The sequence below is a fragment of the Rattus norvegicus genome, chromosome 2, assembly GCF_036323735.1.
Source record: "Rattus norvegicus strain BN/NHsdMcwi chromosome 2, GRCr8, whole genome shotgun sequence".
NCBI lineage: Eukaryota > Metazoa > Chordata > Mammalia > Rodentia > Muridae > Rattus > Rattus norvegicus.
Genome location: NC_086020.1, coordinates 74,962,415 through 74,986,223, shown reverse-complemented (window position 1 = coordinate 74,986,223; position 23,809 = coordinate 74,962,415). Strand labels below are relative to the sequence as shown.

The window sequence follows — 23,809 nt, the reverse complement described above, 5'->3', positions numbered from 1 at the left end:
GTCTTCAATTCTATTCCACTGGTCTATCTGTCTGTCTCTGTACCAATACCATACAGTTTTTTATCACTCCTGCTCTGTAATACTGGTTGACTTCAGGGATAGTGATTTCCCCAGAAGTCCTTTTATTGTTGAGGATAGTTGTAGATATCCTGGGGTTTTGTTATTCCAGATGAATTTGCAAATTAGTCTGTCTAACTCTATGAAGAATTGGGTTGGAATTTTGATGGAAATTGCATTGAATCTGTAGATAGCTTTTGGTAAAATGGCCATATTTACTATATTAATCCTGCCAATCCATGAGCATAGGAGATCTTTCCATCTTCTGAGATCTTCTTCAATTTCTTTCTTCAGAGGCTTGAAGTTCTTATCATACAGATCTTCCACTTGCTTGGTTAAAGTCACAAGGCGTTATTTTATATTATTTGGGACTATTATGAAGGGTGTCATTTCCCTAATTTCTTTCTTGGCTTATTTCTCTTTTGTGTAGAGGAAGGTTACTGATTTATTTGAGTTTATTTTATACACATTGCTGAAGTTGTTCATCAGGTTTAGTAGTTATCTGGTGGAACTTTTGGGATCACTTAAATATACTATTATGCTATCTGCAAATAGTGATATTTTGACTTCTTCTTTTCCAATCTGTATCCCCTCGATCTCCATTTGTTGTCTGATTGCTCTGGCTGCAACTTCAAGAACTATATTAAATAAGTAGTGAGAGAGTGAGTAGCCTTGTCTAGTCCCTGATTTTAGTGAGATTTCTTCAAGTTTCTCTCCATTTTGTTTAATATTAGCTACTGGTTTGTTGCCTATGGCTTTTACTATGTTTAGGTATGGGCCTTGAATTCCTGTTTGTTCCAGGACTTTTATCATGATGGGGTGTTGAATTTTATCAAATGCTTTCTCAGCATCTAATGAAATGATGTGATCATGTGGTTTTTATCTTTCAGTTTGTTTATATAGTGAATTACGTTGATGGTTTTCCTTGTATTAATCCATCCCTGCATCCCTGGAATGAAGCCTACTTAATCATGAAGGATGACTGTTTTGATGTGCTCTTGGATTTGGTTTGCAAGAATTTTACTGAGTACCTTTGTGTCAGTATTCATAAGGGAAATTGGTCTGAAATTATCTTTCTTTGTTGGGTCTTTGTGTGGTTTAATTATAAGAGTAATTGTGGCTTCATATATCGAATTTTGTAGTGGATGAAGTGCTCCATCTCTTACAATTTCGTGGAATAGTTTGGATAGTATTGGTTTGAGGTCTTCTGTGAAGGTCTGATAGAATTTTGCCCTGAACCCACGTGGACCTTTGCTCTTTTTTGTTGGGATACTTTTAATAACTGCTTCTATTTCTTTAGGAGTTATGGGATTGTTTAAATGGTTTATTTGTTCCTGATTTAACTTTGGTGCCTGTCAAGGAAATTGTCCATTTCCTCCAGATTTTCAAGTTTTGCTGAATATAGGCTTTTGTAGTAGGATCATATGATTTTTTTAATTTCATCTGGCCCTGTTGTTATGTCTCCCTTTTCATTTCTGATTTTGTTAATTTGGACACACTCTTGGTGTCCTCTGGTTAGTCTGGCTATTGGTTTATCTATCTTGTTAATTTTCTGAAAGAACCAGCCTTTATTTCTGTTGATTCTTTGTATAGTCCTTTCTGTTTCAACTTGGTTAGCTTCAGCTCTGAGTCTGAATATTTCCTGCCTTCTATTCCTCCAAGGTGTATTTGCTTCTTTTTATTCTAGAGCTTTTAGGTGTGCTGTTAAACTGCTTATATATGCTCTCTCCTGTTTCTTTCTACGGCCATTTAGAGCTATGAGTTTTCCTCTTAGCACAGCTTTCATTGTGTCCCATAAGTTTGGGTATGTTGTACCTTCATTGTCATTAAATAATTAGACATCTTTAATTTCTTTCTTCATTTTTACCTTGAGTAGGTTATCATTGAGTAGAGGATTGTTCAACTTCCATATATATGTGGGCGTTCTTTCCTTATTTTTATTGAAGACCAGCTTTAGCCCGTAGTTTCTGATAAGACTAATGGGATTATTTCTATCTTTCTGTGTCTGTTGAGGCCAGTTTTATGACCGATTATGTGGTCAGTTTTGGAGAAAGTACGATGGGGTTGTGAGAAGAAGGTATTTCCTTTTGTTTTAGGATAGAATGTTCTATAAATATCTGTTAAGTCCATTTGGTTCATGACTTCTCTTAGTCTGTCTATGTCTCTGTTTAATTTCTGTTTCCATGATCTGTCCATTGATGAGAGTGGGGTGTTGAAATCTCCTACTATTATTGTGTGAGGTACAATGTGTGCTTTGATCTTTAGTAAGGTTTCTTTTATGTATGTAAGTGCCCTTGTATTTAGAGCATAGATATTTAGTATTGAGAGTTCGTCTTGGTGGATTTTTCCTTTGATGAATATGAAGTGTACTTCCTTATCTTTTTTGTTGACTTTTGGTTGAAAATTGATTTTATTTGATATTAGAATGGCTTCTCCAGCTTGCTTCTTCAGACAATTTGCTTAGAAAGTTGTTTTCCAGCCTTTTACTCTGAGGTAGTGTCTGTCTTTGTCTCTGAGGTGTGTTTCCTGTAGGAAGCAGAAGGCTGGGTCCTCCTTGCATATCCAGTTTGTTTATCTGTGTCTTTTATTGGGGAATTGAGTCCATTGATTTTGAGAGATATCAAGGAATAGTGATTGTTGTTTCCTGTTATATTCGTATTTAGATGTGAGATTATGTTTGGGTGCTTGTTTTCTCTTTGTTTTGTTAAAAGACGATTAGTTTCTTGCTTTTTCTAGGGTGTACCTTGCCTCCTTATGTTGGGCTTTACCATTTATTATCCTTTGTAGGGCTGGATTTGTAGAAAGATATTGTGTAAATTTGGTTTTGTCATGGAATATCTTGGTTTCTCTATTTATGTTAATTGAGAGTTTTGCTGGATACGGTAACCTGGACTGGCATTTGTGTTCTCTTAGGGTCTGTATGACATCAGTCCAGGATCTTCTGGCCTTCATAGTCTTCATAGTGAGAAGTCTGGTGTGATTCTGATAGTTCCGCCTTCATATGATACTTGACATTTTTCCTTTACTGCTTTTAATATTCTTTTTTTGTTTTGCGCATTTGGTGTTTTGACTGTTATGTGATGGGAGCAGTTTCTTTTCTGGTGGAATCTATTTGGAGTTCTGTAGGCTTCTTGTACATTTATGGGCATCTCTTTCCTTAGGTTAGGGAAGTTTCCTACTATGCTTTTGTTGAAGATATTTACTGGTCCTTTGAGCTGGGAGTCTTCACTCTCTTCTATACCTATTATCCTTAGGTTTGATCTTCTCATTGTGTCCTGGATTTCCTGTATGTTTTGGGCCAGTAGTTTTTTCTGTTTTACATTATCTTTAACAGTTGTGTTCATAATTTCTATGCTATCTTCTACCCCTAAGATTCTCTCTTCTATCTCTTGTATTCTGTTGGTGATGCTTGTATCTATGGTTCCTTGTCTCTTCCTTTGATTTTCTATATCCAGCGTTGTCTCCCTTTGTGCTTTTTTTTTATTGTTTCTTTTTTCCATTTTTAATTCCTTCACCCGTTTGATTGTGTTTTCCTGTAATTCTTTCAGGGATTTTTGTGATTCCTCTCTATAGGCTTCTACTTGTTTATTTATGTTTTCTCTCATTTCTCTAAGGAAGTTCTTTATGTCTTTTTTGAAGTCCTCCAGCATCATGATCAAATGTGATTTTAAATCTAGATCTTCCTTTTCTAGTGTGTTTTGATATTCAGTGTTTGCTCTGGTAGGAGAATTGGGCTCTGATGATGCCATATAGTCTTGGTTTCTTTTGCTTGGTTTCCTGTGCTTGCCTCTTGCCCTCAGATTGTCTCTGGTGTTACCTTTTTCTGCTATTTCTGACAGGACTTGACCATCCTATAAGTCTGTGTGTCAGAAGTTCTGTAGACCTGTTTTCCTGTTTTCTTTCAGCCAGTTATGGGAACAGAGTATTCTGCTTTCAGGCATGTAGTCTTTCCTGTCTACTGGTCTTCAGCTGTTCCTGTGCGCATGTATCCTGAGTCCACCTGGCAGGTCACTTGGAGCAGAAAAGTTGGTCTTACCTCTGGTCTCAAGCCTGAAGTCGCTCCTCGGGGGCTGCATTTCAGCTCTCTGTGAGGGCAGCAACCAGAAGGGCCTGCCCTGCCTTTTCTCAGGTCCCTGTGCACAGCTGGCCCAGATGGAGCTAGGCGTTTTCCTCTAGAGTCAGAAATGTGGGCAGAGTGTAGTTCCTTCTGGCTTCCCAGGCATGTTTGCCCCTCTTAAGTTTTAGCTCTCTCACCCACAGGATTTGGTTGCAGGGAGCTGTTTGACCCGGTACCTTCAGATCCGGGTGGTGTCTGGACTGCAGGGAACCTGCAGCTTGAGTGCCCCTATCTTCCTGTTCCCAGAGGCCCTCTACAGTTTCATCTTGGGCCAGGGATGTTGGCAAGGTTGGGCAGTACTGCAGGTCTCTCCTGCCCTGCGGTCTCAGGAGTGCTCACCTGTCTTGGCGATGAGCTCACTCTCCCACGGGATTTGGGATCAGGGAGCCGTGGGACGGGATCAGAAGGTTTCCCGAAAACAATCTTAATATCTTCATTTTCTAAGAATTGACTCTTGGTCATTGTATATATTATTTACATATACTTAACATATTTTATACCTAACAAAAGCAACAGGGAAAGAACATCAACATATTTCATGTATCAGTTGTAAGAGGTGATATTGTTCTGTGGAAGCCACTGTGGCATCCCTATGAAGTTGCCTAATACCAAATCATTTTTTAAATCACTAAAGTTTTGATGGAGCACATAATTAAAACAGTCAAAATATTCAGGTGCAAATGGATTATTTTTTGTCATTTTAATAACCCATTAGTAATACTAGTTCATTGATTTGATTGATAGCTTAGTGCTTAATCACAGTAATGAGAAAATAAATCCAAATTCACTAAAATAATTTTATCAACCTGATTAACTCAGTTTTTAAATTTCTATTGATGCTCATTTAAGCACAAATCTCCCAACTTCATGCACATGACAAAGTGCTGTGAGTTAGCAGAAAACGGATGCTTTCTTTATCCGGTCAGACCATGGTTTAATGACTTTAAAATTCCTTTATTGTGGGAGTTATGCAAACAATCATCTTGACATGATTCGCATTCAACAACCTTTTATTCTGTTATGCACAATGCCAGCAATGACTGCTGAAGACATGGGAAATAGTTGTCAAGGTGTGATCTTCAGCTAATTAAAGGTAAAGGGGATTGGACAGTAAAGGTGACAGCAAATGTTTGATACTATGTGTCTAAATGTTCTAGGAACAAATATAATAACAGAGAGAGTCTAGGGGATGGCAGTGGAACACTTGTCTAGCATACAGAAGACCATAGCTTTCATATTTAGTACAAAATGCTAGCACCAAGCAAAATGTGCACTAAGTTAAAAGAATTAATCCTTTCAGGGCAAATATGTAAGAGTGAAAGTACTAATCTGGTATCTGAGTATTATATTTGATTTGCTTTCAATAACACTACTAGAAGAGTCAATATTGAAGAAGAGATTGAAAAGATAATGTGGGACAGGAAACAGTTTCACCTCAACAGAAAACATTCTTCCATCATCTTTTTAGTACGTAACAGTTTTTTTTTCCAGTAGAAAAAAACTCATTTACAATCTCATCCTTTCTCTCTACTCTAAACTTTCAGGTAAACTTAATGAATGTATTCAAACAGATAGAAAATAAAGATAAAATAAAATATCTTGGCATAAAATTAGTACATTTGAAGTGCAACTGTAATGGGAAGTTAACATACAAATCATTATGTCATAGATCAGAATTTAGCAGGAGAGACTGGGCTTTTAGGAAAGTAAAGGAGGGTTGGAAAGCAGTTGAATCAGCACAGTACTGTTGTTCAAACTTGAGACATTGAGTTCAATTGCCATAACCTTTTGATACTCTGTTAAGATTGCAGACAGGAATCATTGTCCTCTGAGAGACTCCATCCAGCAGCCGATGGAAAGAAGTGCCCATACTCACACCTACACATTAGATGGAGCTCAGGAGTCTTACAAAGATTGGCGAACAAATTGCAAGATCTGAAGATGAGAGAAATTCCATAGAAAGACCAACAGAGTTAATTAACCTAGACGCTTGGGAACTCCCAGAGGCGGAATAACCAAGCAAAGAGCAAGTATGAGTTGGATTTATGGAAACAATTGTTGGGAGACAATAGCACTTTTGTATATTTTATTGAAAAGTTAAAAACTCATAATTTTTTTATTCCTGATACCACTACCACAATTTACCTGGCAATATACCTGATGTAATGGAACAAAAAAGAAAAAGAAAAAGCTGCAACCTATAAAAGGCCTCAGGAATGTACATCCAATTGACACTGCCTTGCATCAATCAGTAGCTGCCCTTTTGTAAACTGTGGCTATGACAGTCTTGAAAAGAAGGTTTCCCAGTTTAAGCTGCAGTAACTTTTCTGACTATGGATCATTGTTCCTTCTGTGGCAGATTTTTACAGTTCCTTTAAAATATTTGAGACAACTGTTTAAAAGTAACCTGCAGCTTTCCTGACAACTCACTCTCTCTCCTATTACAATTGTAGCTGTTGACAGACACAGAAGGAACACCCATTCAGAGCCTGCCCCACATGTGGCCCATACATATACAGCCATCCAATTAGACAAGATGGATGAAGCAAAGAAGTGGAGGCCGACAGGAGCCGGATGTAGATCTCTCCTGAGAGACACAGCCAGAATACAGCAAATACATAGGCGAATGCCAGCAGCAAACCACTGAACTGAGAATGGGACCCCCGTTGAAGGAATCAGAGAAAGAACTGGAAGAGCTTGAAGGGGCTCGAGACCCCATATGTACAACAATGCCAAGCAACCAGAGCTTCCAGGGACTAAGCCACTACCTAAAGACTATACATGGACTGACCTTGGACTCTAACCTCATAGGTAGCAATGAATATCCTAGTAAGAGCACCAGTGGAAGGGGAAGCCCTGGGTCCTGCTAAGACTGAACCCCCAGTGAACTAGATTGTTGGAGGGAGGGCGGCAATGGGGGGGAGGATGGGGAGGGGAGCACCCATAAAGAAGGGGAGGGGGAGAGAGGGATGTTTGCCCAGAAACCGGGAAAGGGAATAACACTGGAAATGTATAGAAGAAATACTCAAGTTAATAAAAAAAAAAAAGAATTGTAGCTGTTTCTGTGTTATTTTAAACCTTCTACTATCATATCCACCATTTCCACCTCCAGACCCATAGCCACCACCACAGGGACTGCCTGAGCTTCTTCCACCAAAACTGCCCCCCTTTCTGGGTCCATAACTTGATTGCTGCTGTCCAGTATAACCTGAAAAGTCATTATAGGCCCCACCACCACAATAGTTATATCCACCAATATTTCCTCCTTCATTGTATCCTTCATATCCTCCTCCTCCACCACCATATCTACCACCTTGGTCTTCATCCTGGTCCACCACCTCAGTAACCTTCTGTACTACTGTAACCAGAACCACCACCATAGTTGCACAGTTACCTCCAAACCCATTCTACCCTCATCACCACCTCCTCCTGCTGCCACCACCCCCACCACCACAGCCTCCTCTTCCACCAAAGTTTCCTTCACAACCCATAAAGTTGTCAGATCTACCTCCACGACCTCTCTGTGATCCAGCAGCGTGCAGCTCTTATTTAGAACAGGCCTTTGCACTTCACAGTTATGCCCATTAATGGTGTGGTATTTCTGAACAATATTTTTTTCAACTGTGTCATGATCATCAAAAGTTTATAAAAGCAAATCCTCTCATTTACCCACTCTGCCTGTTTCAATAACTTCTATGGTTTCAATTTTGCCATATTTTTCAAAGTAGTCTCTCAGATTACATTCTGCTGTATCTTCCTTATGACCACCAAATCAAATCTTCTTCACTGTTACGTGGGCACCAGGCTTCACAGAATCCTCTCTAGAAACAGCTCTCTCTGGTTCCATCACACACCCATCAACCTTGTGTGGCCGAGCACACACTGCAACATCTACCTCTTCATCACAAGAGTAGGTCACAAAATCAAAACCCCTGGAATGTTTGGTTTGGGGATCTCTCATTATAACACTGTCTGTAAATGTGCCCCATTTCTCAAAATGTTCTCTTAAGCCATCATTTGTGTTTTCAAAGCTCAAACAGCTTCCTTGTCATTCTTGACCGCAGAATCCAGCAGCTAGTTAATGCCGAGCTCCTGAACAATCAAGATGACATATATATATATATATATATATATATATATATATATATACACATATATAAATATATGTATATATGATAGATAGATAGATAGATAGATAGATAGATAGATAGATAGATAGAGGAGAGGGAGGGAGAGACAAAGGGAGGGAGGGAAAGGAGGAAGGAAGGAAGGAAGAAACAACAAAAGAAAAAAAATTTTTGATCCCTGTAGTCCATCACCCACTGGGCAAGGAAATGTCTACATTATAACCCTTCCTACGTGACCTTTAGTTTATAATCAGGTATGTAATTGGCACTTATTTTTTACAATACTTTTCTTTTTCATAAATGCAACATAAACCAAATATAGAACAAATTCATTAGCAACTTCATACAGCTCTCTCTTCACTAATCATTGACTGTTGTTATGGTCCACATTGTTTAGGTTTATGTAAGTTAAGTTAATTATATTTGAGTGTATCTTTAAAAGGAATCTTTATCGCCTCCTCCCAAAATGCAGCAGGCCCATGCTAGACCATGGACACTAATCTTATGAAATTCTGCCTTCCAGATATGACATAGGTGATGTAGACATGAGCACAGAACAAATGTATGGTTATTTTTGCAAGGCATGCACGACAAAACAATACTTGAAAGTAGTCCACTTGGGAACCATAGCAGAATCTCATGAGCTGGAGCGAAGTGGTAACAGAGAGTCTATGTTTACAACATAGTGTATACAAGCATATAATTTTCAAAAGGTAATTTGAAAGTGTAACAAAATGGTACATGATTGCAATCTGCCACTATGCAGGATTAATTATTTATAGACATTATTTAGATTTTATGTAAAGAATAATAGATCTTACATAGTTAAAAACAAAGCAAATAGGAAAAAAATGTAATAGGGACAAAAGAAAATGCAGATCTACATGTGGACAATTAGTTTCCAGTGATATGTGTACACATTTGTAAGGGCATTTTTACTTGTGTACCTGATATTCTCTTCAATGAAAAGACAAAGGAGGGAGGAAGTAAGGCAGGAAGGCAGACAGGCAGACAGGCATGCAGGCAGGCACAAAGGAAGGAAGGAAGGAAGGAAGGAAGGAAGGAAGGAAGGAAGGAAGGAAGGAAGGGAGACATTTAGTTTCAAATAATTACAAATTTTAGAACAAACTTTACTATTTTTGCTTTTCGTATGCCAGAGAAGTCATGTCTAGGTCTCACTGCGAAAATTGAGATGAAAATTTCTGATTATTAGGTGCTAGATTCTTGCTTACAAGAATTGATGTTGGTACAACCTCTGGAAAATTAGTAAGAGAAAGGTTCTAATGACACAAATTTTAAAAAAAAATGAAAAAAAAAACCACCCTGTTATCTGGTACTTGGAAGTTTCAGGTATCTTCGTTATTTATGTAGAAGCTTGAATTATTAATGTGGGAAACAATTATTATTTGGTTCTATGATTGATTTTTTCTCTAATAAATCATAAAAGGTATGAAATGAAACAATATTATTGGCTAAAATTCTTAAATCAGAAATCTGATGGCTGTGGCAAAAGACATTGGGTACATCCAAATATGATGACCTGATTTTGGATTCTCAACTGGTTTAGATGTTGAATGTAAAAACACACAAGTATGTAATACCAGCACTTTTCAGTGAGGTGGGAAGCAGAGAGAAGAGAATTCGCAGGAGCTTGTTGGCAAATTAGCTGGAGTACACAATCAGCAAGAAACTTTTTCAAGCCGTGTGACAAACAAGAACACACACAAAGGCATACTATGATTTCCACTTATGTGCCATAGTTTGTGTGTTACACACACACACACACACACACACACACACACACACACGCCACAAACAGATACATAGATGCATGCACACAGATAGAGATGGATTTAAAACAAATTTAGAAATCTATTAACCAATTATAAAACCAAACTCTGTTCCTGATATCTTTGCAAATAACTTGGAAAATCTGAGATATGCAAGTGCATTTTATGAGTCATGCCCAGATGCTAAACTTTATTCTTTTTTTTAATTTTTAGTTCCAAGGACTAACTTTTGAAAATCACATGCTTCTCTTGCAAACATGAGGTATCACACTGTGCCATAATTGGCTCATGACTGCAATTTATTTTCTACTAATGTTTAGATATATTTCTTCCTATTAATAATTTAAAGAGATGTCATTTCCTCACTCATAGGTCATAATTTGCTGATCGTATCTTACAAGTAAATTCTTGGATAATATCAATCTGTGTTCATAAAATTGTAACTTCTAATGAAAAGACAATACCTAATTTAAAAATTTGAGCTTAAAATTCTCTTATTATTCCCTACCCTTTGGCATCAGCCAGAGCCATATCACACTCTAGCTCCAAATGTGAATCCCTTGATCAGGAAACAAAGGCACTGTACTTACTCATGGGGAAAGTGAGCAACAGCACACGACTCAGAACATATTGTTTGAAGAAAAGGAAATGCTCAGTTCTGTATGACAGCATGCATGTTCTCTCATCCAAGCCCTCTTGAATTGGAAGCAAGAGGATGAGGAATAGTTCAAGGTCATCCTCAGCTATAGGAACTAAACCAAAACAAACAAAAATTCTCCAAAACCTAAACCACATCAACAGAAGCTCGAGCAGTAATATGGGGCCCACTCCATGAATCTGTTTCTGGATTCCTCCTGTTCAGTAACAGGAGAAGTTACCACTGTACTATCATTTTGAGATGAAAGCTGCTCATAAACTCAGTTCCATGGAGGGTCCCAGAGGAGGGGTGAGCAGAACACTTTTAACAGAAGTTTCAAGAGTCACACCTATGAAACACTCCTATAGAGAAACTCAACCTCAAAGTTAGCAACAACTGAACTGGAGTTACGAAGAATACAGAGATCTAAGGAATCTCAAGAAAAGGCACTGACATGTCTGAGGGGTGTGTGTAATGCGCTCAGCAGGACAGTCACTGTTAGAGAAGTAAATGTCCCTAAAAAATTCATCCTGGAATATATTTCTAAATTTTCAGAAATGTTTTAATGAAAGATGAAGCTACACAGATTCAAAGTATGTGCAGTCCCTCTGCTCTTAATACTTCAGTCGTATCACATTGCCCTGAAAGCAATTTAATAAATTAGTCTCCAATGACTGGATTTTAAATTGCATTTAAGGTTTGCTTTGAATGCACAGTTCTGTGAAATTTTGATGGAAAGCTTAACATGCTTTTCATGGAGTACTCTGAGGGAAGATGTGTTCAGGATTTTAGGTATGTGGTTTACAGATGATATATCAGGAAATTATATTTATGTTAACGTAAAGATGACAGAAGTTGTGTCATTATCTACGAAGATTATATCTTAGTGTTTCCACGTTGCTGAACCAATTAAAAGAGATACACACACATAAAACTTTAGCCAGTAGTTGTAGATCTCAGAAATAATCTCGAGTTAGGGAAAAATATTGAAGTTAGGATTTGTTTAGATTAAGAGTTCTTCTCAGGGACTGGATGAAGAGAGGTGGCTGACAGATGCTCCCTTCCAGAGGACCTCAATCTAGTTTCCAGTAACCACATCGTGAGGTGGGGCAGTAGAATGACGGTTAAGACTAAGGAGATAGGGAAGGCTCACACAAGCACCTATAATTATAACTCTACATGATCAGAAAACCTGACCTCCTCCAGTACATGCACTCTCCCTGACAAAACACAAACACCAAGGAGAATGTAAAGAAAAGAATAAGAGAGCAAACACTAGATCACTCCTGTTTATAACCTTTAACAAAACTCTGATGTGGGTTTCCAGAATATGGAATACAGTAAATAGTGCATTGTTGTAAAGTTAATACCCTTGTGGTGTCAAGAAAAGTCAGCATAAGAGTTCACAAGCAATAATGCTGGAAATGCTCAGGAGAGAGTAGTATCTGCAAATCTTGCTAAATGCAAAACATATTTTTGCCTGAATATGCTGTTTCTTGTTTCTCTGAAAAGCTGTCACTTGTTATTGGTCTTCTTTTGTTTCTAAGCAGAATGCAGTGGAACAGCATATCTTGCTAGATATGCAAACAACAACAACAACAACAACAACAACAACAACAACAATAATAATAATAATAATAATAATAATAAATTTTAAAATGCATTTTAAATAAGGATTTATTTTAAGGGCATTTCTCCTGAGGACTATTCATGTCATCTCTAGAAACTAAGCCCTTTCTAGAATGAGTAAGGGACCAGTCTAATACCTGTGACAATGGTCCAAGATTACGACTTCCAGTTGGTGTCAATAACGTGCTCCATTTTAGAAGCATTTATGTGAGTTTATATTCACACACAAGTAATAAAGCAAGAAGTTTACTGAACTCTTTAGCAAACCCATTGGTGGTTTATGACAAACTGCCACGGTTTTCAAATGCATTGTGTGTTAACACACCCAGTTTATAACTATGTGGAAGCAACAGACATATTAATATGTGCCCAAAGTTTTACCAGACATTTGACAAGATATTAGATCAGACACAGAGGTGCTCAATGATAGTTATTAAGGAAACTATGGAAACCTCAAGGCAATTTGGCTCTGTATCTACAACATTCCAGTTCTCCATGATTGTAAAGTTATAACAAGATTTATAGAATGCTGTGGCATTTTTTTCTGGGAAATAAAGTTCTTGAAGCCACTTGCAAAATTACAGTGTCTTTCTACTCATTTATTTTGAAAAATAAAGAGGTCTTATTATTGCTGTCTACCATGAATTCGATTACAGCAATGGAATATTTCCTTTTCCTCATTATAATAAATGTTGGAAAAATACAGAATAAGCAGAGAAATTGCATATATAATACTTTAAGTTAACTTTTATAACTCCTTGGAATTAGCAAAATTGTCTGTACTATGTGAATCAAGTTTTGTGTAAATGATATGTCTGAAGTTTTAAAGGAGAAGTCAACCCAAAACTAGTAATCATTTCCAGAAACAAGTCCTTCAAAATGCTGGTTCATATATTCCTCATCTATATCTATATCTATATCTATATCTATATCTATATCTATATCTATGTCTATGTCTATGTCTATGTCTATGTCTATGTCTATGTCTATGTCTATGTCTATGTCTATGTCTATGTCTATGTCTATGTCTATGTCTGTCTATAGAGTTTTGAAGCAGAAATTCCAAGACTCCCTCTTAATCTGGTGGCCACTTATTGGCTTTTAGACAAGCTTCATTTGGCACAGAATTTTGAGTACTTTGCTATTATAAAGTGTACATTTTAAAGATTCCTGTAGAAATTTTATGTCCTTGTGACAGTTTAGATACTACACCTTGGCATATGTAGTCAAAATTGATTCATATATATGATAGTAGCTTCATAAGATTGCCTTGCCTACTGATGTCACCGAATTTATGTAAGTGTACCCAATTGTACCTCACAATGAAAATATCTCCAAATCCCCTTTGGATATATTTCTGCGTAAGAAAGTGGAGTTTCTGAAAGGGAATTGGATCAGGTGGTCTCTCCTTCTTGCATGGTTATGCTTTTACCCAGGATTAGGTTGTAATTTGAATGAAAACAACATCTCCAAGCTGCTATTGAAGACTGCAGTTTGGTACGAATGTTCCCCATGAAAGAGTAAAAGGGTTTAACCTCCTCCTTTTGTACTGTAGTGTAACCCTTATTCAGTCACATTTGCTTTTCTCTATATATTCATTGACATTCCTTTTTTTATTTTTTAACTCTTTCTTTTTTTCTCCATTATTTTTAAACTGGATATTTCTTACTTACATTTCAATCGTTATTCCCTTTCCCGGTTTCCAGGCCGACATCCCCCTAACCCCTCCCCCTCCCATTCTTTATGGGTGTTCCCCTCCCCAACCTCCCCCCAATTACTGCCCTCCCCACAACAATCACGTTCACTGGAGTTTCAGTCTTGGCAGGACCAAGGGCTTCCCTTTCCACTGGTGCTCTTACTAGGCTATTCATTACTACCTATGCAGTTGGAGCCCAGGGTCAGTCCATGTATAGTCTTTGGGTAGTGACTTAGTTCCTGGAAGCTCTGGTTGGTTGGCATTGTTTTTCATATGGGGTCTCGAGCCCCCTCAAGCTCTTTCAGTCCTTTCTCTGAATCCTTCAATGGGGGTCCCGTTCTCAGTTCAGTGGTTTGCTGCTGGCATTCGCCTCTGTATTTGCTGTATTCTGACTGTGTCTCTCAGGAGAGATGTTCATCCTGTTCCTGTCAGCCTGCACTTCTTTGCTTCATCCATCTTATCTAGTTTGGTGGCTGTATATGTATGGGTCACATGTGGGGCAGGCTCTGAGTGGGTGATCCTTCTGCCTCTGTTCTAAACTTTGCCTCCCTATTCCCTCCCAATGGTATTCTTATCCCTCTTTTAAAGAAGGAGTGAAGCATTCGCATTTTGATCATCCGTCTTGAGTTTCATGTGTTCTGTGCATCTAGGGTAATTCAAGGATTTGGGCTAATAGCCACTTATCAATGAGTGCATACCATGTATGTTTTTCTGTGATTGGGTTACCTCACTCAGGATGATATTTTCCAGTTGCATCCATTTGCCTATGAATTTCATAAAGTCATTGTTTATTTGATAGCTGAGTAATATTCCATTGTGTATTTGTACCACATTTTCTGTGTCCATTCCTCTGTTAAAGGGTATATGGGTTCTTTCCAGCTTCTGGCTATTTTAAATAAGGCAGCTATGAACATAGTAGAGCATGTGTCTTTTTTATATGTTGGGGCATCTTTTGGGTATATGCCCAAGAGAGGTATAGCTGGATCCTCAGGTAGTTCAATGTCCAATTTTCTGAGGAACCTCCAGACTGATTTCCAGAATGGTTCTACCAGTCTGCAATCCCACCAACAATGGAGGAGTGTCCCTCTTTCTCCACATCCTCACCAGCATTTGCTGTCACCTGAGCTTTTTATCTTAGCCATTCTCACTGGTGTGAGGTGAAATCTCAGGGTTGTTTTGATTTGCATTTCCCTTATGACTAAAGATGTTGAACATTTCTTTAGGTGTTTCTCAGCCATTCGGCATTCCTCAGCTTTGAATTCCGTGTTTAGCTTTGAATCTCATTTTTAATAGGGTTATTTGTTTCCCTGCAGTCTAACTTCATGAGTTCTTTGTAAATTTTGGATATAATCCCTCTATCAGTTGGAGGATTGGTAAAGATCTTTTCCCAATTCTCAAGACAAAACAGAGAATGAATCAACACTTTTGCTCTCAGATTTTATCATTAATGGTGAAACAAGAAAGATAGCTACATAGGACTAAACCTCAGTCTTCATCTTCTTGCAGAGCAGAAGTATGCCCCAGTAATTTCTGTCCAATCAAAATTATTCAGTTTGTGTTATTCTACCACATTAACTCAGAAAGACATATGATAACGAATTATCGCCCCTTCTTATGTAGAATAGTCTTGCAATTGTATGGGCGAAAACTAAGAGAAACTCCAAAGCCCTCAAGAAAACGAGGCAGGTTGAAAGAACAGAAGACTGTAAGAGAGGAGTGACATTCCTCTGACATTGATTATTTTAATACCTCAGGCTTGTCTAAGAGCCTAAAAGTGACCCTTAGATTCACAGTTACTGGGAATGCATACAGCTAATTCCACGGAACTATTGCTTTGAAAAAAATAAAATCTTTTTCCTTCATATCTGGCACATCATTTTGAAGAATCTATTTTCTGAAATGATTATTGATGTTGGGGTGTCTTGACTTTTAAAACTCAGAAATGTCACAGGAAGCCTGGTTCAAATAATAGAGGTGTTTTTTGCTGATTCCAAGAAATTATATTAAAATAGTCAGTTATGAAAATTGGCTTTAAGTCTATCATTCCTGTTGGCCTTATTATGGATAAAATATAGAAATAATCATAGCAGTGATTCATGTATCACAATTACACAGCTAGGATTGTAGGTCATTCATTTTAAAAATTTGTGCTGTATAATTTAATTCCTGTATTTATGTGATCATCAGATCTTGTCTCTTACAATTAACTTTGAGCATTTTTGCAAATTTTAACTGACTCATTATGACACATATGCATATTATTTAAACTGATAATTGACGCACTATTGACTACTTCCTGAAAAGAATACCTTGCATATAGATTTGAAAATAATTACTTTGGGCTTTTGGTACAATGTAGCTAAATGAAATGTCAAACTACTCAGTGAAATAAGTAAGTAAAGTGTTGAAGTAACTTCCTAAATTAACAAAGACAAAATCTATTAGCACTTAAAATGGATCTTGAGTGACAGCAGAACACTGCAGAATAGATGCTATAAAGATGTTCACTTCCATGACTGTGGACACCTGAGGTAGCCACATATTTATACTTTTAAAATTATGTAGAAACACAAGTGTCCATTTCGTTAAAATATGCAATACAAACAACCTGATGGGAGCACTTGAATGCATTTAATTGTAATTTTCCATTGGCCATTTGATAAGTTCTTATAATTTCATATGTATCTTATAATTTCATATCTACATAATGAATAATTCTACAGGCAAATCCTTTGAGCATTTGAAATTGAAAATCCATTCCAATTGTATAGGTAAACTCCTTAAAATACTAGCATTTCATTTAACTCATTATGTGAATCCTCTAATTTGGAGTAAATGAAAAGTGTACATTGTTATTTAATTATTGACATCAGTGAAACAGTTCTGTGATTTTGATCTTTATCTACTTACTATATATGTATACATTCCTACATAGATAAGAATGAGAATGTGAGGAATCCTTTGTGGGAGCCTGCAGAAGGTTTAACTTTACTGGATGGTCTTGATTATGATTTGGCGACAGAGGGCAGTGAGTGCCTATGTACAGGCTGCCTTTCTGAGTGGAAGGGTTAATCGTGTGGAACCTTATGACAACAAAGGGGGAGGAGGAAAGAAAATGAAGGACCTATAGGCTAATAAATACGTGTTCAGGACCTCTAGAAATGAATTTTGAACCTTTTATAGTTCATTTATGAAGACTAAGTGATTCCTTCAAGATTCGTAGCAAGCTCTAATAAACAGAAAAACCTAGTTTCTGAATCTCAGGTCTATTGGATAGTAAAAAAAAAATTCCATGTTAATAGCAATTTAGTTTGAATCACAGCAGAAAAACGCTTTATTGAAGTGTTCGTAGAAATATTGATTATAATTTTTATTATTTTCTGAGTGGTATCTGCATGTATATGTGTGCCATACCCCGGCATGTTTAGGTAAGAGGCTGAAGAAGGCACCACATTGCTTTGAACAGATGTTTTATGTGAATATAACCCACAATGTGAATGCTGAGAACAAAATCTGCTTCCTCTGAAAGATAAGAAAAGGCAACCATATCTCCATTCTCTACAAGAATTTCTATTAAATTCCTGATATTTCATTTTGTCACTAGACAATATGAAAATAATAAAGGTATTATTTTTTAAAACTGCACTTGACTTTTGTTTCATTGTTTTATCGGGGGGTGGGCAGTACTGTTTTTTGCTTGTTTGTTTTGAGAAAGGTCTTACTATGCTATTTATCCTGTTTTGGAAGTCACTACCTTCTTCCCTCGGTCCACGTCGAAGTCAAATTTCAAACATATAGCGCACCAGTCATATTCTAATATTTCTTGTGTCTTATCCATCTGAGAAATAGTAGGTTGTCTATTGAGAAGTTGGGAGAAAGAAAAAAAAAGAAGGGAGAAAGCAATAGGATATAAGTACAAGTAGATTGCACTTATAAATGTGAGAAAATAGGATGGAAATCACAATATTGTACACATAACAGATGCAAATGATAGAAAGTATGGAGGTCAAGGTACTTCGCTAAACACTCATGAAGAAACTTGCGTTCCTGCACTTGTAAGAATTCTTGTCATTTCTATCCTCATTTCTGGGGAAGCAAGATAGACAAATCCCTGTAGCTCGCCTAGATATATTATTTAGCTACTGGTTCAAGAAGAGAAAAACTGTCTCAAAAGAAGGGGAGGCTGATAAGAAAAACAACAAATGTCAACCTAATTCTTCAATAATAATGGAAATACAGATTTGCCTGCATCCATACAAATGTGAATATACTGCCATGAACACATATAGTCAATTCTGTCTTTCTCTGTATCTCTGATCTTCTCTTCATCTCTCTTTCTACCTCTCTCTCTTTCTCAAAGTCAAAATGTTAAAAAGAAAGAATAGAAATGAAAATAAAAGCAGTCTGTTATCAGATTCTGTATGTTATCCATTCATGAGTAAATAGTTAATTCTATTCAAATGTTAGTAACAAGGGTCATTTATATATGCCATATTACATAAGTGATACATTTGTTTTTGCATGTCTAGATTTACTACAGGATTTTCATGTTTTGTGAGGATATATAGTTTTCTATGTGTTGTGTATTTTTTGAGAAAATTAATATTGCTTTTATTGTGTTTATCTAATCAGAAACTAGAAAAAGAAATTATGACACACTTTTTCATAAGGATGTTTCTGAATTTTGAGATTATGATCAATTACCATGTCAAAACTAATACAAACATCATGAGATAAAACACTCAATTATTTCTTTATACTTTAATTTGAAACAAAATATTATCACTGGGCATTAGATAAATGAATTATTAAAATATATTGCATGAGAAATGAACAAGACCAAACTATAAACTCCAACACAATAAGCATCATGAATAAAGACAGAACTGTGATGCAGATATTGTAAGCAATTTAAGGCTTATTCAGTTACAAGCACAAATATTTCATCTTTCATTGTATTTTTACAAACCTGCCTCTCAAGTTCCCATTTCGTTTTCACACTCACTTTCTAAGAGAGAAACACATTTTAAGAGAGCTCTATAATATTTGCATATGGCAATGTAAGGCAGGGGCAGCAAAGGTTGGTTTATAACATATATGATAAAAATTTATTTTGTGATTATCAACATTTCTACAAGTAGGAAGAGATAATGCAAATAATAAAGAAGGAGATCATTGATATATTGTAAGGCTTTCACATATTGATACATTTTTATATTATGTGGCTGTTTTGGACAAGATAAAGAGAGAGGCAAGAAAGTAGAGTGAACAAGAATGAGAGAGAAAGAGAAAGGTGTGTGTGTGAGAGAGTGAGAGAGAGGAACAGACACACACACACACACAGATTTGTGCATCAGTATAGATATACATGTATCACAGAATGAATATGTAGGTAGAGAACACATATATGAAAGTTGGTCTTCCCTTTCCCATGAAATTTGTGCTTTAATCACTATCAGGTTTATAAAGAAATGGTTTTACTATCTGAGCCATGTAGAAGACATAATAAACTTTTGTCTTTTTAATTTGATTCCATAAATACAAAAAATATGGCGCTATTCAACCATTTAAAACTCATTTGCTATGTTGTGGAAAGAATGCCCAATATTTGAAATTCCAATTGGACTGAATTGACCTATGGACTTGTTTCTAATATAATAAGACAATAATCCTATATGTTTGGCATGGGTGTTGGCATTAAATTGTCCTTGCAACCCACACTGCAGTATAATTATGTTTGAATACTTTATAAAAGCACTTATGCGTGGACTAATTGTACTTCAGATTGTGTCCCTAAGAGATGTACAAACACAATTCTCTGACAGACAGACTTAGGAGAGAATATTACACAGCAAGTCTCAAGTTTGGGTGTACTTTGCTCTCATCTAAGTCCTGGAATATTGCTGTTGTCAGAAAACTTCATAACCTAACAATAACCTTTTGCTATCCTTTATGTAGTCTTGTCCAGATAAATTGTCTTGCCGCACAGCTGAGCAAGATTGATGACACAGCAAACCGCCAGTGCAGAGCATAAAAGAACATACCCCTTCAGTGAACTCCACAGCATTCCAAATCACCACCCTGGGCTGGGATGCCTGTAGTCCCTGAAGGATTTTGATTTACAGGCTGTGAAATGCCAAAGGTACGACTCCACACATGAGAGAATATTTTAAGAAATGGAGCAATAAACCTTTTCTTCTGAATATAGTTCATGAGGCTGTTTGTTGGTAGGAACAGAGACTTGGCTCAAATTTTCTGATGAGACATTAACAAGGGACGCTGGGGCAGGGGGTGGTCTCCTTTCTTAAGGGAATGACAGTCCTGAGAGGCTACCTATCCCCAGTTCATTGCCCCAAACCAATGAACATACTAGCAGCAATAAATGAACTGTGTCTATTTAGAAAAAAAATATCAGAGGAATCTTAGAAGAGATGACAAAACTGTTAAAAAATGTGCTGCACTTATACAGGATACAGGTTCAGACTCCAGCAGAGTCATAAAGACACACAGATCCATGGTCCCAGACGTCCTCTTCTGTCCCTAATGAACAATAGGAAGGCATGTGACTCTCATGCGTTTAGATGTCCAAGCACTCATGCACATAAAATGAAAATTAATAAATCTCACAAATGGTCAGCAGAAAAATGAGACACAGGGAATTTTGTTTCAGTGAGAATTGAAAATTATGTATACAAAGGATCTATTTAAATTGAAATGTGACATTTTAAGTATAATATGTATATATACATAAAATTTGTCATATATATATATATATAATTAGTAATTTACACACACACACACACACACACACACACACACACATAACTAGCCATTTACTTGCTTGTGTATCTGTGAAGTAAGTACATTTCCCATGCCCATGAACAATGAAAACTGCACAAAAGATATCAGATGTACAACAATGCCAAGCAGCCAGAGCTTCCAGGGACTAAGCCACTAACTACCTAAGGACTATACATGGACTGACCCTGGACTCTGATCTCATAGATAGCATTGAATATCCTAGTAAGAGCACCAGTGGAAGGGGAAGCCCTGGGTCCTGCTAAGACTGAACCCCCAGTGAACGTGATTGTTGGGGGGAGGGCAGCAATGGGGGGAGGATGGGGAGGGGAACACCCATACAGAAGGGGAGGGGGAGGGACTAGGGGGATGTTTGCCGGAAACCGGGAAAGGGAATAACACTCGCAATGTATATAAGAAATGCTCAAGTTAATAAAAAAAAAAGATATCAGATATCCTAGAACCAGAGACACTAATGGTTGCAAGTCATGATGTAGATGTGTGGGATCAAGCCTAGATCTTCTTTAAGAGCATTCAGTATTCTTTTCATTTGCTGATCCAATTCTCAAGGCCAGTTTAATTTCTTCAATAATACTTTCTTTGTTAGCTACCTATATGAGTAGTCTATATACATTTTCTCCCCTCCTCCATCACTTGTCCTCTTTCTCCCTCCTGAATTCCTATCTCTTCTTCTCTTCTTTTTTAGTATATATATATATATATATATATATATATATATATGTGTGTGTGTGTGTGTGTGTGTGTGTGTGTGTGTGTGTGTGTGACTGTATCTATATGCATACATGCAGGTATACATCCAGGAAGCCAATACAGGTGCCAAAGTAAAACTTCCTTAAGGGCATGACCAACTGCCATAGGAAATTTCACATAATTTCCACCCCTAGATATAGATGGTAAATGGCTGAAAGAACTTCCCCAGCTAGTCCAACTTCATGTGGACAGCTTGGATAGTGAATATATAAAATACTTAATGGACTCCGTACATTCTACTGTGATAGAAAACAAAGAAACAAACAAACAAAATGCAAAACGACAACAAAACTAATGCTTGAGAAGGTGGCATCCTGTCACCACACTGGTCATGGAATTTGGTTATTTTTATAAAGGAAATTGGCTCCAAATGCTAGAAAATGTCATACAAACCAGAGCCTCCACTATGGAATTATTCCTTACAACAGCTTGATGCTGAGTTTAATTTCAGCTCAGTTATTTATTTTAAGTGAGCTGTCACCTGCTTTGCTTAAGAAAGTATTTTTCATAAGTTTTAGTTATGATCTCTACCATTAAAAGTGTGTCAGACAGGAAGAGCATGCCATATTGTTTTTCTTCTTTTTTCTAAGTTGAGACATAAAACTTAAAGGATACCACTTCATGTTTTGTCCAATTGTGAGGGCTCAAAATATCTGAGCCTGCAATTGCTGCTTCCTCATCCTCCTCACTTCTTTGCTTATGAAGGTGCAGACGTTGGGGATGAGGAAGGTAGAGGGATTAGCAAGCTTTAGTGCTGACTGCAAACATAATGCGGTCATAATCAGTCTCCTCTGTACTGAACATATTTACATAAGAAGAGTTTGCCATAAGAAATGAGCTTGTGAGTGGCAGAAAACAGAGCGTTCACTGTGTTCAATTTTCTTGTCCAACTAGCAGTTAAGAACACTGGTTTGATTTTTGACTGCTATAGCTGATTGCCATATTCCTGAACGGTTTAAACAGCACTTCTTGGTTTCCACGGAATAGAGGCTGCAAAGTCCATGAAGGTACCAGAGATGATTCTGTTATTGAAGGCGCACTTCCTATTTCTAGATTCCAGAGAGTTCTTTGAAATAGCTATTTCACTGGGGTTATAGTCTCTAGTGTGTCAATTTTGGAGAAACATTTATGCTTTAGAGCACCTATTTACACACTTATCAATTAGATAATCAAATATAAACTTAAATTAGCAAAAAAATCAAGACCTGCATTTTTCTTTACAATTAAACAACATTTTTATTTTAGCAACAATTTTGTGCTGTTATGTCTTTGAATTTTCTTGAAACCATCAAGTTCAAAGTATCATTAACATCCTTTTCTTTCCCCATTGACCAATCAAAGAAGCCCATGATTAAACAGTGAGGCAATATAATTTAGCAGTAGTATATAGAATCCCATTAAGATAACTCATTAGGAACTAAGCACCAGTGTAGCCTTCAGTGTTGCACAAAAGCTGTCAACTGAGATGAACCGTAGAATAGCAATATGTAAGAAAATGCTGCTCAAAGAAAAGAGGGTAGTCCACAATAACCTTACATGGGTAACATTTGTCCTGAAGTGTTAATATATAGTCTTAATGTAATTAAGTATAAGATATATAATTAATTTATATGAATATTTGAATATTTGATCAATATATCAGTATTTGTTTAGATTTTGAAGTTTTTCAATCACTTTTAAAAAGAAATAAATAAGCATACCTCCATCTGCATTTGCAGATTGACATAACTATTCTCCACCCTACAACCTCAACTGACTCCCACGAGGCCTGCTCCAACCCAAGGCACACATCTGAGACACCCATGCCTCCAAACCCTACCTGTTAGGATCCCAGCAAGACCAGAAGTTGTGAGCTCTGCCCAGCCTTAACATACAATGGTTTTAATCCAAGCCACAGCGAGACAGAGATACGACTGTCCTGAATTCAACTGCCAATCAGCCTAGCCCAAAATGTAAAGTTGAAGATTCGAGTTACAGTCTATATCTCAGAGCATAAGCAGTGCTAAGTGAGTGATTATTTCAGTATGGTTACTTTTTGATTATTTTTTGTAATTTAATAAATAATAGTGAGGCTTTGACTGAGTCTTAATTATAATGCATTATTTTCATTTTGAAAATTTCAAACATGTTTATAATATCAGTTACTCATATCCATTACCCATCATTACCTATGACATTTTTGTCCAA

At 36.9% G+C, this 23,809-nt stretch overlaps 1 protein-coding gene and 1 pseudogene across 6 annotated transcripts in view; both read right to left on the bottom strand.

The window, feature by feature from the left end:
- The window catches only part of Cdh18 (cadherin 18), a 1,002,040-nt gene that overhangs the window by 564,497 nt on the left and 413,734 nt on the right, over positions 1–23,809 (bottom strand). The gene's annotated exons all lie outside the window — the stretch shown is intronic.
- On the bottom strand, positions 1,238–8,301 carry Hnrnpa1-ps52 (heterogeneous nuclear ribonucleoprotein A1, pseudogene 52; annotated as a pseudogene).